The sequence below is a fragment of the Rosa chinensis genome, chromosome 5 (genome assembly GCF_002994745.2).
Source record: "Rosa chinensis cultivar Old Blush chromosome 5, RchiOBHm-V2, whole genome shotgun sequence".
Classification (NCBI taxonomy): domain Eukaryota; kingdom Viridiplantae; phylum Streptophyta; class Magnoliopsida; order Rosales; family Rosaceae; genus Rosa; species Rosa chinensis.
Genome location: NC_037092.1, coordinates 35,965,165 through 35,981,224, shown reverse-complemented (window position 1 = coordinate 35,981,224; position 16,060 = coordinate 35,965,165). Strand labels below are relative to the sequence as shown.

Sequence of the window (16,060 nt, the reverse complement as noted above, 5' to 3'; positions counted from 1 at the left end):
TGAGCCCGATGAAGTCAAAGGAACCCTTGACCAGTGCAGACTCAGCACGGGTCGGGTGAACGTTGGAATTCTAGACCTGCAGTCTTTTTCATTACTCGAGGTTACTCTCCAAACACCAATGGATGCATAACCCTGACAGACATATATCACATCGATTCAATATGGATCATCATCAAGTAATTATAATGAATTAAGGCAATTAATCAACAGTACTTACCAACCAAAATAGGGAAATATAGAGCTCTTTGAGCAGCAACTTGGTCTTGATGGGTTTTGGTTCGAGGAATAAACCAATGGGAAAATAGATTGATGCCTATAAACACACGCTGCTTGTGCTGGTAGGCATGCTTGTAGAGTGCAGCAGCTGTTGCATGAGATAACAAGATATTATGAATTGCCAAGTATGCATGGCTCAATTGAGGAGTTACCCCTCGAGCAATTAAAACCAAATGGCGCTGAGCATCGTTGTGGTGGAAGGAATCCAATATCATAACCACCGAGTACAAATACATTTGGCTCATTCATAGTAGTCCAATGCCCAACTCGATCGCCAAACTGTTCGAAGCAAACATTTGCATATGCAGTGAAGTCTTTTCTGCAATATCAGAGTCCAATCCAATCCAATAATTCATATTTATCCACATCTGCATCCACGTGATATATTTAAGATACTATTTCTACATACACAATCTGTGGGCTAATCCATCCTCCATACTGATCGTCGAGTGCCCCGGGCTGGACCTGACATGAGGCTCGTGAGTCGGCCGTCTCAGGCCCAGTGTCTTGTCATGCCTATTTTTTTTTTTGGGTATTTAAAAAACTTATTAAGTAAATAAAATGTATGTTTTTTAACAAACAATAAATTGGTTTAATTGGCAAGTTGCATTCTTTTTTTTTATGTTACCCCTAGCCTAGATTCGAATCTTCCTTCAGTTGTGTATTTATTTTTCTTTGTATTTTTATTTTTGTAAATATTTTTTTCTTTTTTATAAAAAATGTAGACCCATTTTTATTTTTGCCTCAAAATCTCAAGTCCAGACCTGCGGAGTGCCTGTGGGAGATCACTGTGGTGTAAAGTAACATGAGGTGGATTCCTACATGCATGCTTCAAATTGATTTGTTAATTAAACAAACATGTGTGTACGCGTGTATTAACATATAGGGCAATGATATGGGGCCTCAATGAGGCCTAAGATTTGTGGGCTCAAATCCTAGGTGTCATGCCATGTAACTAAATACAAATTTTATTTTCAATTCCACATAATATATCTTGTCACATCATACTATTGCAACACTAACTTTACCCTTTTACATTTCCTTTTAGATGTTAGGGGATGAATCAATAACATTAATGAATTTAATTAGGTGACGAAAAAAATATCAGCTATTAATTATGTATTAATTTAAGAGATATGTCTATAGATTCTTTGACCAATATTTTTCTTCATTTAGTTAAATTTTTTCCTTTAATTTTTCTTTCCTTCCAAATGGTATTAATATATTGAATTATGTGCCAAGAAATAGACGTTTAACTTTTCTTTCTAAATATTGATTAATTTCATCCATAAAAAATAGCATTAATAAATTGAATTTGAAAAATACTTATGTCTAAATTAAGTGGTAAGAAAAATTCCCACATTAGCAGCTATGAATTAATATCTACAATCTAGATATAAGGGAAAAACAAACAAAAAATAATGAATTCAAATCTAACGTTTAAACCCTACATACATAAAGAGAAAACAATGAACAAAAGAATATATACAATCATATGAATATGTATTTTTCACATTATATTTCTAAAATTTGCAGGAACCCAACAAAGGTTGAATTCATATACATGTGTTATGCAAATCTATTAATCGAACATATGTGCAAATCTATTGACTGAATTACATGAATTTTTTTGTACTGTCGATTGATGTTATTTAAATCTAAGCATGAGTGTAATGAAACAAAAAAAAAATGAAAGAAAGCCAAATTTTTTTTCTTTAGAAAAAATCCAAAATAATTTAGAGTCATTAGATTTTGGAAGGATAAGATTGTCTTTTTCTCAAGAATTACATAGCATGATTTGACAAATAGCTGATGTGTGTGGATGACATGGCATGACACCTAAGATTGAGGTCACAAATCTTAGGCCTCATTGAGGCCACAAACCATTTTCCTAACATATATCAATGATGGGATATACATCATACGTACGTATTTGGTTACCTTTGCTAATGAGTTGGTCAATTAGATTGTTGTAATATTGTAGACCCTTTGGATTCACAGGTCCTCTGCCATCTAGAACAATAACACGTACATACAATAAATTTAGGTTCATATATACTCTTTATATAGAATGTATGGATGGATTAATCATAAGTGTAACGTGCTACTATATACGTATTGGGTATGAGTCTTGACCATGAGATGGAAAATCTATACGCCTCTAAACCAATATCCACCATTAGTTGCACATCTTCCTACAATTAAAATCATTATATATGTGCATATATGATACATGAATTCATCCCAACAATAATAAATTTATTCAACCATTTCAAACAAGATCTATTGCAACAAAACCTAGCTATACTAAGCTTGCTTCATTCCACCAACAAGCCATCAATTATATATGCGCAAACTAGTTCCTTTCCGGACAGTAACTCTAAGGCCTCGTTTAAATTTGCTAGTTAAAGTTATTTTTGGATTCTTAAACCTTACTATTGTATAAGAACTATAGATAAGTATTCCCATCAGATTATCGATGTGAGACTCAGAGATGGCATATAACAAACAATACACTATTCGTATAAATAATTTGACCAAGCAACAATAATATGACTTGGGAAGCAACAATAATATGACTTGGGAAGCAACAATAACAAGTAGTCAATCAATACATATGAATATGAAATTAAAGATCAGTGGAAAACCCAATTAAATCTAGCACTCACTATGCCAAAAAATGCTTCAGACCATACCCCTTAGACGACAGAAGAGGTTTTTTCTGTTGTCTAATTTTTTTGAACATCTTCAGACGACAGTTTTAACTATTTCTGTTGTCTAAATAGTATCAAAATCAATACTAGATCAATTTTTTCAAGTTTGTTGTAATTTAGAAAACTCACACAACAAAATTCTGTTGTCTGAGTAAATGAAGAAATTATTTCTTCTTGTGTGGACAACAACCTCTTTTTGGCTGAACTAAAACTTATCTATGTTGTAATAGACCTAGACCACACCCCCCCCCGGGTGCTTTCCCACACTTGGTGAAAAAAAATCAGAAAACTCATTTTCCATCTCCCAGACCCAAACCTAGCAGCACCTCTTCTTCGATGCTCTTCCACCCTCGTTGGTCTTCCATATCGGTCTACAAACCAACAACCAAAGCCGGGTCAAGTCAAGTTCTTCAAGGAAATAGAAATTGAAGCGTAGAGATGAGAGAAGACAGTACGAAGAGAGAGAAAGTAGATCTGGTTTCTCAATTCTCCATCTTCTACCTCCGAGCATCATCCGGCGACATCGCCACTACCAATGGACTCTTCGGCCTCCAATTAGTTGACCCAGGCTGCGTCATCCAACGATATCAAAAGTCAACACCACATGCTTCCGGCTGCGAGTCTGGATCTACACCCAACAGAGATCACAGAATCGGGAGCGATTTGGGGATTTTGGGTTTCGAAATCGAAAGAGTCGTCGTTTTCGAAATGGCGTTGGGCAAGGTGAAGGAGCTCGTCTCGTCCAATCCGGTAGTCATCTTCCGGTTCTCTCTACCTCTTCATCTTCTTCTGTGTGTCTATATATATAGAATTGTCGATCGTTTTGAACCAATTTGGAAATTTGACAATAAGATTTTGTTTCGCAGCAACAAGCTTTGTCCTCACTGTGGTTGCGTGAAGCAGCTCTTCGTTCTAAAATTGGGAGTCCAGTACAAGGCCATTGAATTGGACCAAGAGAGTCAGTACCCACTCTTCTCCTTTCAAATTCGTATACTCATTATTCTTATATATGTGTATACCATATATCTGTACATGTATCTACTTATATATGTATAGTTGGTGAAAATCTTGATTAATGTTTTTGAGTTTGTGATGCAGTGTCTGTCTATATGCTTTAAACTAAGGTGATGTAACTAGACTTGGATTTTGGTTTCGGTCTCGGTTGGTTTACTTGCAGCATGAAACACAATGATCCTTTGTGTTGAGTTTTGTGAAGTTTGAAGATGGATTATAGATGATCAGTGATAAATTAGACTTGACGATAGGCAGTGATAAATTAGACTTGACGATATTATTATTTTTTTTGTTTGTTGCAGTTGACAAAACATGTTTGTGGCATATGCAAGAAGTGGAATCAGCCTGACAGTGGAAGTTGGGTGAGAAACCTATAAGTTATGCTAGGGTTGTAAAAATTATAGTATTTTGTCTTTGTTCAGGCTCTTTTATATGTTCCTATTTGTTTATTAAATGGTTTGATGAGGATAACTGCCTATTTGTTCTTAGGTTGTTGAAGGCCCTTGTGACTCTGTGCCTATTCCTGACGGGGCAGCTCTATCAGCATTTCAGTACTTCGAAAACGTCAGAAATTTCCTTGTGGTTGTGGAGGAATTGGGGCTTCCAACCTTTGAAGCCTCTGATTTGGAACAGGTTGGTGCTAAGAATACATTTATGGCTGTGCACTTGCAGATTTTTTGTTTTAGTTTTGTGGTGACACTTATCCAAATTTTGAGTTTACAGGGAGGACAATCTGCAAGTACAAGGATTGTCAACTGTGTTTTAGCACTAAAATCATATAGTGACTGGAAACAAGCAGGTAGAAGTGGATCATGCTACCAAATCCCCTGTTAAATCCCCTGTTTGTTTCTGGTAAGATCTTGTCCCTCGCCTTCCGCCTTTTCTCTTTCTAGGATTTCTGTTTTCTTTTTCTTCTTTTCTGGCAATCTTTCGATCTGTGTGAAGTCACTACTGAGTTGTTTTTTTTTTTTTCCTAGGGTTATATTTTCTTTTTTGGATTTGTGACTGATTTTGTTTGATTGATATCTGCAAAATCGTTTTTGCTTTATTTTGGTTCTAACTGCGAAGTGGTTTGAATGGGGATAAGAATCTTCTAGAGAAACTAATCTGGGATCCAACCAGATCTGAGAGCTTTGGTTGAGAAAAAGTTCATGGTTAGTGATGTGAATGAATTGAGACACCTACATCTGCTAAACTTGTTTTCTGTCGTTTCCGTGGCAGGTTTCAGCTAGAGCAAATGGAGCAGCTTCTTGAGAAAATTCTTGATTTTGTACAGGTATTTGTTAAATATGTTCTTTCAGGGTGTGTATTTATAATGTTGAAAACATAAGAGGATTTAATTTTTCTTTAGGGGTTTGGATCTAATGATTGATACAATCTATTATAATTGAATTCACAGTGGAATTACCGAATTACTGATGTATCTCTCTTTGGTTTAGTTTATGTTTTCCCCTTTGGTACTTGGTGTTTTTAATTTAAAGCTGGTCAATTTGGACTTACTGTGTTCAGTTGAGGGCTGCAGAGAGAATCAAGAAGAGTAGTACTTAGTGGAGAGATGGATTCAGCCTTGGCAATAGAGGGATCAAATGTATATGATAGAAGGTGAGAAGGGAGTGAGTCATGGGAATAAGGCCAAACTTTCATTCGCGTATTTTTCTGCACTGTTACAATTTTGCACTTTATGTTTAGAATATTCACTTAAGGTAGTTACTAGTTTCACCTAAAGTATAGGTCTTAATTGATCCTTTTATTCATTTTTTTCTCAGCACAAGGTTCTTAGAGTTTCAGTTAGTAAAATCATTATCATTTCTGCAACTCTTAGAGGTATTGCTGCTCATACAACTTTCTAATTTAAATATACATGTTTAATTGCAATTGGTACCTTGGCAGCTGTCATCATCTTCATGTTTTGGTTTTGTATACTACATTAAACTTTCTTGTTTAACTCTTATCTATAGGTAACAGATATACGTCTGTTTGTTGAGCATGAAAAATATTATTCATTCCCATTTCTCTTTTTGAAATTTTTCTCCAAGTTTAGTATACTTTTTTCCCCTATGTGCAGGTCTGCTTAAAGAAGCTTTCTGGATAAAATGGTGAAGCTGTTTATCTTCGCAGATATCTGTAATTTCCTTAATGTAAGTCTTTTGGCCATAAGGGCCAAGCTCTTTATCTTTTCAATCTTCTCCATTTTTTTTTTCTAATTTTAGGTAGGAAAGCTTAGTTGTTTCCAATTTGACTTGTGTAGTTTTTGCATTTTATCAATTTTGTCCAACTTTTTTATCTACCTATTTTCCCACATGTTGAATACTTAATGAGCATATATTATTGGCCTTTGAATATTAGCTTGCATTTTTCATATAGAATTTGTTTTTTGATATGATGTATTTTAAATACTTAGCCTTCTGTCTTTTTCATCAGGTGGCTAGTGGATGATGATGTTGTACAAGATTATGATTACCAATGTTGTTTGGTTCTTTTATACTGAAAAGTAATTTTCTCTCTCAACCCTGTCCTTTTGGTGTCAAGTTCAAGCTCTTTTCTAACTCTTGTTTTGGGTGATTAACTCTTGTTTTGTTTCCTTTTTCCTATAACTGAGTTGGCCTTTTTTGTTATATATTTCCTAAAAGCCATTCGTTGTTTCTTTCCATTTTGTGAATGTACAGATGGTTTCAACAATGAAGAAGTCGATCTTTGATGAACAAACTAACAAGGCCTTAAGGAAATTGCAAAAGAATGCTCAAAAGAAGAGGAGGCATCATGATGTGGTTCGAGCTGAATGGGCAAATCATGTTATACAGTTCTAACTTTGGTTCTGTTTAAGGTAGATGAGTAGCACTTGGAACTGCTTTTGTGCATTTATATACAACTGATGGAAAGTGTTGATGAACTTAATTTATGCATGCAGTTGCTCTGTCTAGCTACTCTTTCTTTACCTTATAGGTTTTTGACTTGGTGCACTAGGTAAATGATCGAGATAAGATGGTTTTTTGGTTCTCTCGATCATAATGTAACTGTTGGCTAGGTTTAGAGTTGGAATTATGGATTGTATTTTGGATAATGTTGATGCAATTAATGAAACGTAGCCATCATTTTCAATGTTGATTTTAGTCCAATTTTATGATTATGATGATTGTAAATGACTGATGTTGAAATGGTTGAAAGGCAACAGATATATGCAGGTTTATGTTATATCAAGAAAATACAGCACAATTTATGTTGTATCAAGAAAATAGAAACAACAGAAACAAATGATCATCTGTTGTTTCTACCAAGTTCAAACAACAGAAAAGTAGAGTTCAAAGAGCTCTCAGACAACAGAAATAGGTGGTTGATATGTTGTTTCTACCAAGTTCAAACAACAGAAAAGTAGAGTTCAAAGAGCTCTCAGACAACAGAAGAAGGTGATTGATATGTTGTTTCTACCACATTCAAACAACAGAAAAGTATAGTTCAAATAGCTCTCAGACAACAGAAGTAGGTGATTGATATGTTGTTTCTACCACGTTCAAACAACAGAAAAGTAGAGTTCAAATAGCTCTCAGACAACAGAAGTAGGTGTTGATATGTTGTTTCTACCACGTTCAAACAACATAAAAGTAGAGTTCAAAGAGCTCTCAGACAACAGAAGTAGGTGGTTGATATGTTGTTTCTACCAACTTCAAACAACAGAATTATGTTGTTGCATACGAAATCAGTCAACATATAACTGTCGTTGTTCTTCAAATCAGATGACAGAAGCATCAACTAAGCTTAATATTAGTTCAATCAAACGACAGAAACAACAAAAACTCTGTCATCTTACATTAACTACATCGACAGTTATTTTTTGAATCCGTTGATGAAGTGAATTTCCAACAACATTAATATGTAGTTGTATGGTGTTTCAGACGACAGATAGACTCCGATTCTTCAATATTAGGTACTTCAGACGACAGATTACTGTCGTCTGAGTGCATTATCAACGACGGAGAATATCTGTCGTCTGAATGGCTTAGAGACGGCAGCCACCTAGACAACAGATTTTTACTTCATCAGACGACAGATCTGATCTGTCGTCTGAAGCATTTTTTGGCATAATGACTACTACAAAAATTGAATCAGACGACGCATCATAGTTTTCCGTCGTCTGATTGATTTTTATTTTTTTGTACGTCGTTTTTATAAAACTCGTCGTCTGATATGGAATTATGAACTAGTTCACAAGACGTTTAAAGATAAAACTGTCGTGTGACCCTAAAAAAATTGAGCGGCAAGTTTCCCACCATGTCTGTGGTGCCAAACCTCGTCTCAAACCCCAAATTTTCTCCCAACATGTATTAATCATACAACGAGAAACAATAAAACTGTGGTCTGATTAATATGTTTGGCAGAAAGGAAGAGATGTTTCACCATCATTTTTCTCCAACTCCCCAATGAGGGAAGTCAAATTGATAGGAGGCAAATTTCAAATTTTAAACTCATGTACTCAGACAACATTTTTATAAAATTCTGTTGTGTGAGTCTTTGTAGGGCTTGTCCAAATTCATAGGGCAGGGCTTGAGACCCTACACTTAAGCCAAAAAAATAACAAAAATAACAACATATCGACCCAAAGTCCAAAACCCTCACTCCTCACCCTCGACAGTGCCCCGCGCCTCAGTCTCTCTCGACACAAACCCAAATCCAAAACCAAAACCCTCACTCTCTCTTCAACAAAGCTCTCTCCCTCCTCGACAAACCCTATCTCTTCTTTGACAAACCCCACCAAAGCGCTCTCTCTCTGCGACAAGCCCCGACCACATGGGTTATTCGATCTGGGAAATAGTGAAGGCCTTCATCGACGACCACTCCGAGCTCACCGCTGACCTCTACACCCAGGCCATCATCGTCGACCCCAACAACTCCGAGCTCTACTCTGACTGCTCTCATGCCAACATCAAATCCAACAATCTCACTGGTAAAAACCCCTCCTCTCTCTCTCTCTCTCTCTTACAATTTCCGAAGCCTGTTCTTCGTCGTCTTCTTGTTTTGTTTCTGAGACCTAAAATTTAAGAAATTGAATCAGAGATAGGATACCTCAGATTGCCAGGGCTTTGAAGTTTTCTCAATTAGATAGTTGCTTCTCACCTTGTTTACGTTTTCATGGTGTTCTTCTCTCCTATTTGTGATTCTTCATCGCCATTCTCTTCTGGATTGTTCAAGTTCCTGAATTTCCTCATTTGGGTCTCATTCAATTTTTTCTGTTCTTCAATCTTCTGGGCCGGTGAGTTTTCTCTCACCTTCCTTTATTTTTCCACTTTTTCTCATCTGGGTCTCCTTGTTTTCTCAATTTCAAGTTTTCTGGGATTCAAAGTTGGGGGCTTTTTCCTCAATTGCTTGTTTCAATGACACAAAGTTGGGTCTCTTTTGTTTTGGGTTCTAGATCTTGTTGCTACTGCATGCTGGGTTTCTGGAGAAATTTTGGTTCTGGGAGTTGATCATTCTCAGTAGATTTGGTTTTTCTTCCGTGAATGTTAGCTACTAGGTGGATTAGAGTTGGAATTTTTTTATCAGAAAGTTGGAAATTGAGGCCAGTCTCAGTGTTGTAAACTAGGGGATGATGTGATGGTTTTTGGGCTCTTAAGTTTTGTGTGAGGAGCTTGAGCTTCTTTGCTATTGCCAACTCTGTTGGGGGTTTTCAGGGAAACAATGTTTCATGCTCAGGGAACTTGTAGTGTTCTTCTTCCTTGAATGTTGTTAGAAGCACGTTTTTGTTCTCAGCTTATTAAGTGAATTGGGTGTTTTAGTTTAGTTATAATTTTACAATGTCTTGACTCTTTGAATGTAGGTTCAAACTCTAACTAACTACAAAGAGGAGTTCCGTAAATTGCTTGAATCGTATAAGCCGAGTCTTGTATACTTGCAAGGAGAGCAGCTTGAAAATGATGAAGTTGGTTCTTGTGTCTGGAGAGATGCTGATTTGCCAACTACTGAATCTATATCCAACATCTTTCCACATTGCCTACAATTGTAAGTATTAATTATGTTGAACTCGTGAAATGTTTAACTTTTTTCTTTGTGACTGTGTATATGCATTCTATTCTCTTTGTGACTGTGTGTTTAACTAGGTGTACTGCAGATTGCTACATTTCATTTCCCGGGTTTTAGTTGATGATTCTTGTTTTGTTCTTTGCTGCATTTCAGATCATAAAAGTATAAAATTGGAATAAATGAGGATAGTCACCCCAGTGTCCCCCCATTATTGTCTCATATGGTTGAAATAAAACCCTTGTGATTATTTGTGCAGAAGAAGAGAATCTGAACGAATTCTGGAAGAAAGAGTGGAAACAGTCTTTGAATCTCATGGCCTTTCATGCGAATTGAACTGGGATGAGTGTAAGATGACTGTTACTGCAACAGAACGTACCCTGTTTACAGGGGTGCACGTGCTCTCTGTGTTCTGGCATGTGGTCTTGGAACTAAATGGGTACTGACATCAGATCCTTTGTCATTGTTTTCTTATCTGATATGATCCTATATGTTCAACATGATTTCTTGATTTAACTAGTTGCTAAGTTAGGCAGGTGTTCTTTCACCTTCTTTAGGCATATAATGTAATTATACTTGTTCTTTCATTACAACACCAATAATATTGTCATCATGTACGAAAACAATCACAATACCAAATCCCGCAGTAAGGCGCGGGCAAATCTTCCTAGTTGGTTCTATAGCATGGTGGTATTGCCTTATGTTTATAAGTTGTTGGTGACTTCCTAACAGATTAAACTTTCAAGACTCTTGGGCATTCAATAATATATGTTACTAGATTGCATTTTACTCCTTTCTCATTTGGTATATTTGTGCTCTTAGGTATGATCATGTTCTGTTTGTTTGGCTTGAAATAGCATATTATGTTTTGAACATATGATGATATGAAGGCACAAATCTTACCTTAGAAGGAAGAACATAAAATAGCAGTTATCATCATTACTAGAACCTCTTTTGTTTGATTGGCAGGTGGTAGTCAATGTTGGCTGTGGCACAAGAATTCTTTCTATCTTTTGTGCTCAAGCTGGTGCAAAATGTGTAAGCACTTTACTTATCATTATCTTTTGCATTCAAGATATTCAACAAGTTTATGTCTTGTTATGTTCTCTATCCTATACTAAGAGATAACACTTCGCCACCATAGTTTCCTCTTTCTTTTATCTGATACTTGATGATTATGATTGGTTCTATTTTATCTAAATATTCTTTCTATATAGGCTTCTTAGAGAAAACAATTGGTGAAATTCCTGATCTATCACCAACATTCAAAACTGACTGAAATTTTGTTGACTACAGTTTATAGGAAAGAAAGCTGCCTATGCCTTGAACGAGAGTCTAGGAGTAATTGAAGATAGGTCATGTATAACAACTTATTGTATTCTTGTAAGTACTTTGCTTTCCCTTGCACCGACTTATTAATCTGACTTACACATGTATAAGCCAACCAATGGTACTGCTAACTTTTTTAGTTCTGCAGGAATTGATATTGATGAGGAGGTTGATGTTATAATTTCAGAGTGGATGGGATACATGCTTCTGTATGAGGTAGCTATCAAAATTTTGTATATTATATTCTTAAAATGTTGCTTATTGGATTGTATAATTACTGCTAGTTTATAATTGTGCCTCTGATCATATACATGGGCATATATGGTTCGAAATTATTTTGTTGACATGCTAAATGAATTTGGTACAACATTAGATGCTAAATGAATTTGGTTATGTCATGCTGATTTTGTTGTTGACTGCTTGCATTTGTACATAGCACCTATATATTCATGTTGCAGGTTTCATAGCTATGTATGCTACACTTGCCAGTCGCGATGTGGACTATTGTTTGATTCCAGATTCCCCCTTTCTTTCTTAAAAGGACGAGGTGGACCTTTTGAGTTCATTGAAAAAAAACTCAAAAAATGGACATATGGTTATTGTGATTGCTGAGGGAGCAGGACATGATCTTCTTTTAGAGAGCTTGTAATCCATGAACCAGCAAGATACTTCAAGAAACAAGAAACTTAAAGACGTTGGGTTATGGATATCTCAGAGGATCAGGGTATTACTCGCAATCCTACAGAGTTAGTGGTTGGAAACTTCCAAAGCTAGACTGCAATGAGGCCATGAGAGTAGCAAAGCTTGCAAAGCTAGACACAAGTAAATTTCTGGATGTATTTTGCTATGAGAGTACTATTAGATGTACTGCTTTTGGGGATAAAAGATTAACTTTGCACAATCCATTTTGGTGCATGATGTGAATTATAACAATTTCTTCTATATATATATATATATATATATATATATATATATTGATCAGTTAATTTGGTCTTTTTTGATTCCACATCCAGCAAATATAATGCATTGAATCATTCTATTAGGACAATAATAACCACAAAAAAACTGTCGTATGTGCACAATAGTCACAATGGCCCAAAAATAAAAACTGTCGTCTGAATGTAAAATAGATAATAGATACTTTGAAAAACTGTCGTCTGAATGAAAGTCACACAACGGGCATAAAATAAAGTGACCTCTGAATTGCCTTCACACGACAGTTTCTAAAGTCGCCCGTCGTCTGAATAATAGTCACACAACAGCTAATGCTGTCGACAGGCTGCCGACATGCTGCGCGCCATGCTGTCGAGCCCTTCACACGACGGTTCCCTACAATTGATCTTCATCAGACGGCGCCTTGATAGACGACGCTTTATCTCCATATCAGACGACAGTTTTTAGCCATCGTCTGATTCAATTTTTGTAGTAGTGTAGATTGCAATGTGCGCGCACCTTGTATTTATGATACTCATCACATGCTACATCTCCGGTGGCTCCATGCATTTTACCTGAATATTCCAAGTTAGTAATGATTTTCACACGTTTGGAAAATGCATGCAAGTAGCAAATTGCCATCTTTGTTCGACTACAAGATTTAATGATAGAAAATGCTCCCTATCAGTGTTCTAAATGGGGGGCGCCTCGGGGCGTGAAAAGCACACATTCATAATATTACTACATCTATTTTGATAGTTAGGCACAAAGGCTCAAAAGACATATTCACCAAGTTCTGAAAATGCAAAAACCATGGTGAAGACATATGCGTAAAAAGTGTATTATTTTTTAAGAGGGACCAAAAGGACGTCTTCCAAGAACGTCTCAATGTTTTCAAATATTGCACTTTATTGACCAAGATTCGATGATGATGAAGAATTTTACTATCAACAATTTTATGCAGCTTCTTGTGTTTGAGAATGAGTAATATGGTTGCATAAGTAAGCTGTGTCTCAATTTGTTGTTGGTTGTTGTGGTTCTCTTCCATAGAGAAGGAGCGAGGGCCCTTATGGCTTCAGGATCATCATTTTCATGGTATACAAAAATTTAAAAGAAATTTTCACCATCTCGAAAAGAATTAATGGTTGAATTTGTATGTGTTTTTCTTTGTTAAGTGTGATGAAGCAAGAAACTCAAAAGCTATACCTTTCCAAATCAGCTTCTCCATTGCCTACCCTAGGTAGTACGTATAGCAAGCGCATTGTAATGAAAGGTTCTCATTTGGCTGCCAGGCTGCTACCATTCTGTTTTTTTTTTCTTTCCCTTTCATTTTACTTTTGTTCCAACTTTTTATCAACAGACAACAGATGCTACTCTTAACTAATTTGTTTAAAAAATAATATAATAAAGTCAATGAGCAAATGAAGCAGAAAATAAATAGGTGAGAATAATGTGCTTGCAAGAAGGCTAAACATCTCTAATAAAAATAATAATAAGCAGGAGTGAGAAAATAATAAAATGCCAAATGCTCCAACGTTTCCTCTTTTTTTTTTTTTTAATTTCAACGTTTAGTTTTGGAATTTAACTTGCAAATATTATTGGTGTAGAAGTTAAAAATTGAATATATATATATATATATATATATATATATATATATATATATGTGTGTATTTAACTTCTAGACTCTTTAGCATAATAAATAATTTTTATTGTTGGAGGCGCTCAAAAATAAATAAAAAGTAGCAAGCAGAAGTGTTGTAGCAGCTCACCAGCATGCGCATACGTGTCCAAGATGCTTGGGGTTCTCCCGTCTTGGTCTGCAGCACTGTCCACCTGTCGGAGCAAATATCCAGGCCCTACCATTGATTTTCTTCTTCCATCTCTCTAGCTAACTTTGTGGTTTGGATCGGATTAAAAAGAACAGGTAGAAATTATAATGTCGGACGTGCGTAACTGATAAGCAGAGGAGGAAGCAAAAAAAACAAAGTCCGGTGGGGGAGGAAAGTCGTCCCTTTTAAACTCATCATCATCAGCGCCTAGTTCTAAATCAGAAGCTAAGGAAAGATTTTGGGGGGTACTGATAAGAATTATGATGCAAAGAAAGAGGAGCAGTTCCAGTTGCAGAACCATTCTCAACATGAATAGATGGATTTTAGAGATCGATATGTTGCGTGCTCGATCAGAGCTGCTGGCTTAATTAATACCACCTGGACTTTTCGATATATCAATCGTAATGAAGAAGTGTAAGAGGCAGTGAGAGGACATGTGTTCGAGTGTTTACCGTTTTTCTATGTGTAAATAAATAGTCTCTCCAGTGCTCCTATAGATAGAGATAGGCAATTGATATGTACCATATATATTTGCAGTAATGCTTCTTAATTGGTTGCTTTTTCTCTTGTCTTTTAATTGACTTCTACTCAATAAAACATTCATCTGCCCCCCTCCCACTATACATTATAACTAGGCCTCATCAAAAAGCCCGCGGATCAAGTGGGCCGATGGAGGCCCGCCGGCCCGCAGGGTTTTTGGCCCGGCCCAGCCCGTCAAAAAACCGGCAAAACCCTGCCTTGGTGGGCCGATGGAGGCCCGCGAAAACCCCGCCCGGCCCGCCAAAAGCCCGCTAGGCCCGGCCCGTAAAAGCCCGCAAAATATTTTATATATATATATATATATATATGTGTGTGTGTGTGTGTGTTTATATATATATATATATATATATTAATATATGTGTGTGTGTGTGTTTATATATATATATATATATATATATATATATGTATGTGTGTGTGTGTTATATATATAGATATATCTATATGTGTGTGTGTGTGTGTGTGTTTATAAATATATATATATAGACACATATAGATATATATTTGTGTGTGTGTTTATATAGATATATATATATAGTCATATAGATATATATATATATATATATATATATATCAATATATCATATATGTGTGTGTGTGTGTGTTTATATATATATATGTGTGTGTGTGTGTGTGTGTGTTTATATATATATATATATATATATATATATATATAGAGAGAGAGAGAGAGAGAGAGATATATATATATATATATATATATATCAATATATCATATATGTGTGTGTTGTTGTAAATATTATTTCTTATGTGGCTGTTCACGTTATTAGTTAGGGACCTACATGTAATATATCAATAGTTTGAACACTTATCATGTAAACCCTACCTCTATATAAGGGAGGCCTCTAAGACTGAATAAGACACTTCTCTATTTTTCCCCTCATCTCTCTTTATACGTTTCTTACTCCCTACAAAGTAAGTCAATACTTTTTAACACGTTATCAGCACGCTCTGCTATTTTTCTTAAAACTCTATGATGATCTACGAGTTTATAGTGCAACGTTGCTGCTCTTAACTATAACTCATGATCTATGAGTTTATTTATAATCGATATCAATTATGCATATTAGGGTTTATGGAGATATACGGCATCATATCAATGTTTTGTTTATTTTTTGACTTATTTTTTGATATACGGCAACATATTAAACAAAATGTGGGCGGCGCCTTATTGCAGTTGCTTCAGTAGGGTTTATGGAATGTTTTATTTTTTTTGTGCTTCTGCAATCCTATATATATATATATAGTTTAATATGTCCTGTTTCACAAACACGTTCCTTTATCGTACTCTAGTTGGTTGCAAACTATTGGCAAGCATATATATATAGTTTACTAGCTATGATCTCTAATCGCACGTTCCTGTATACATATACATATATATATATATGAGGTATATGTTGT

The 16,060-nt window shown here is 35.7% G+C and overlaps 1 long non-coding RNA gene and 1 pseudogene across 1 annotated transcript; one reads left to right on the top strand and one right to left on the bottom strand.

Moving 5' to 3' along the window:
* Positions 1–203: 203 nt before the first annotated feature.
* Positions 204–14,468, bottom strand: LOC112203727 (annotated as a pseudogene).
* LOC112165309 lies at positions 3,887–4,632 on the top strand. Its single transcript, XR_002922756.2, has 3 exons — positions 3,887–3,948; positions 4,307–4,366; positions 4,494–4,632. It is a non-coding gene; the product is annotated as an uncharacterized LOC112165309 (long non-coding RNA).
* Positions 14,469–16,060: the final 1,592 nt, after the last annotated feature.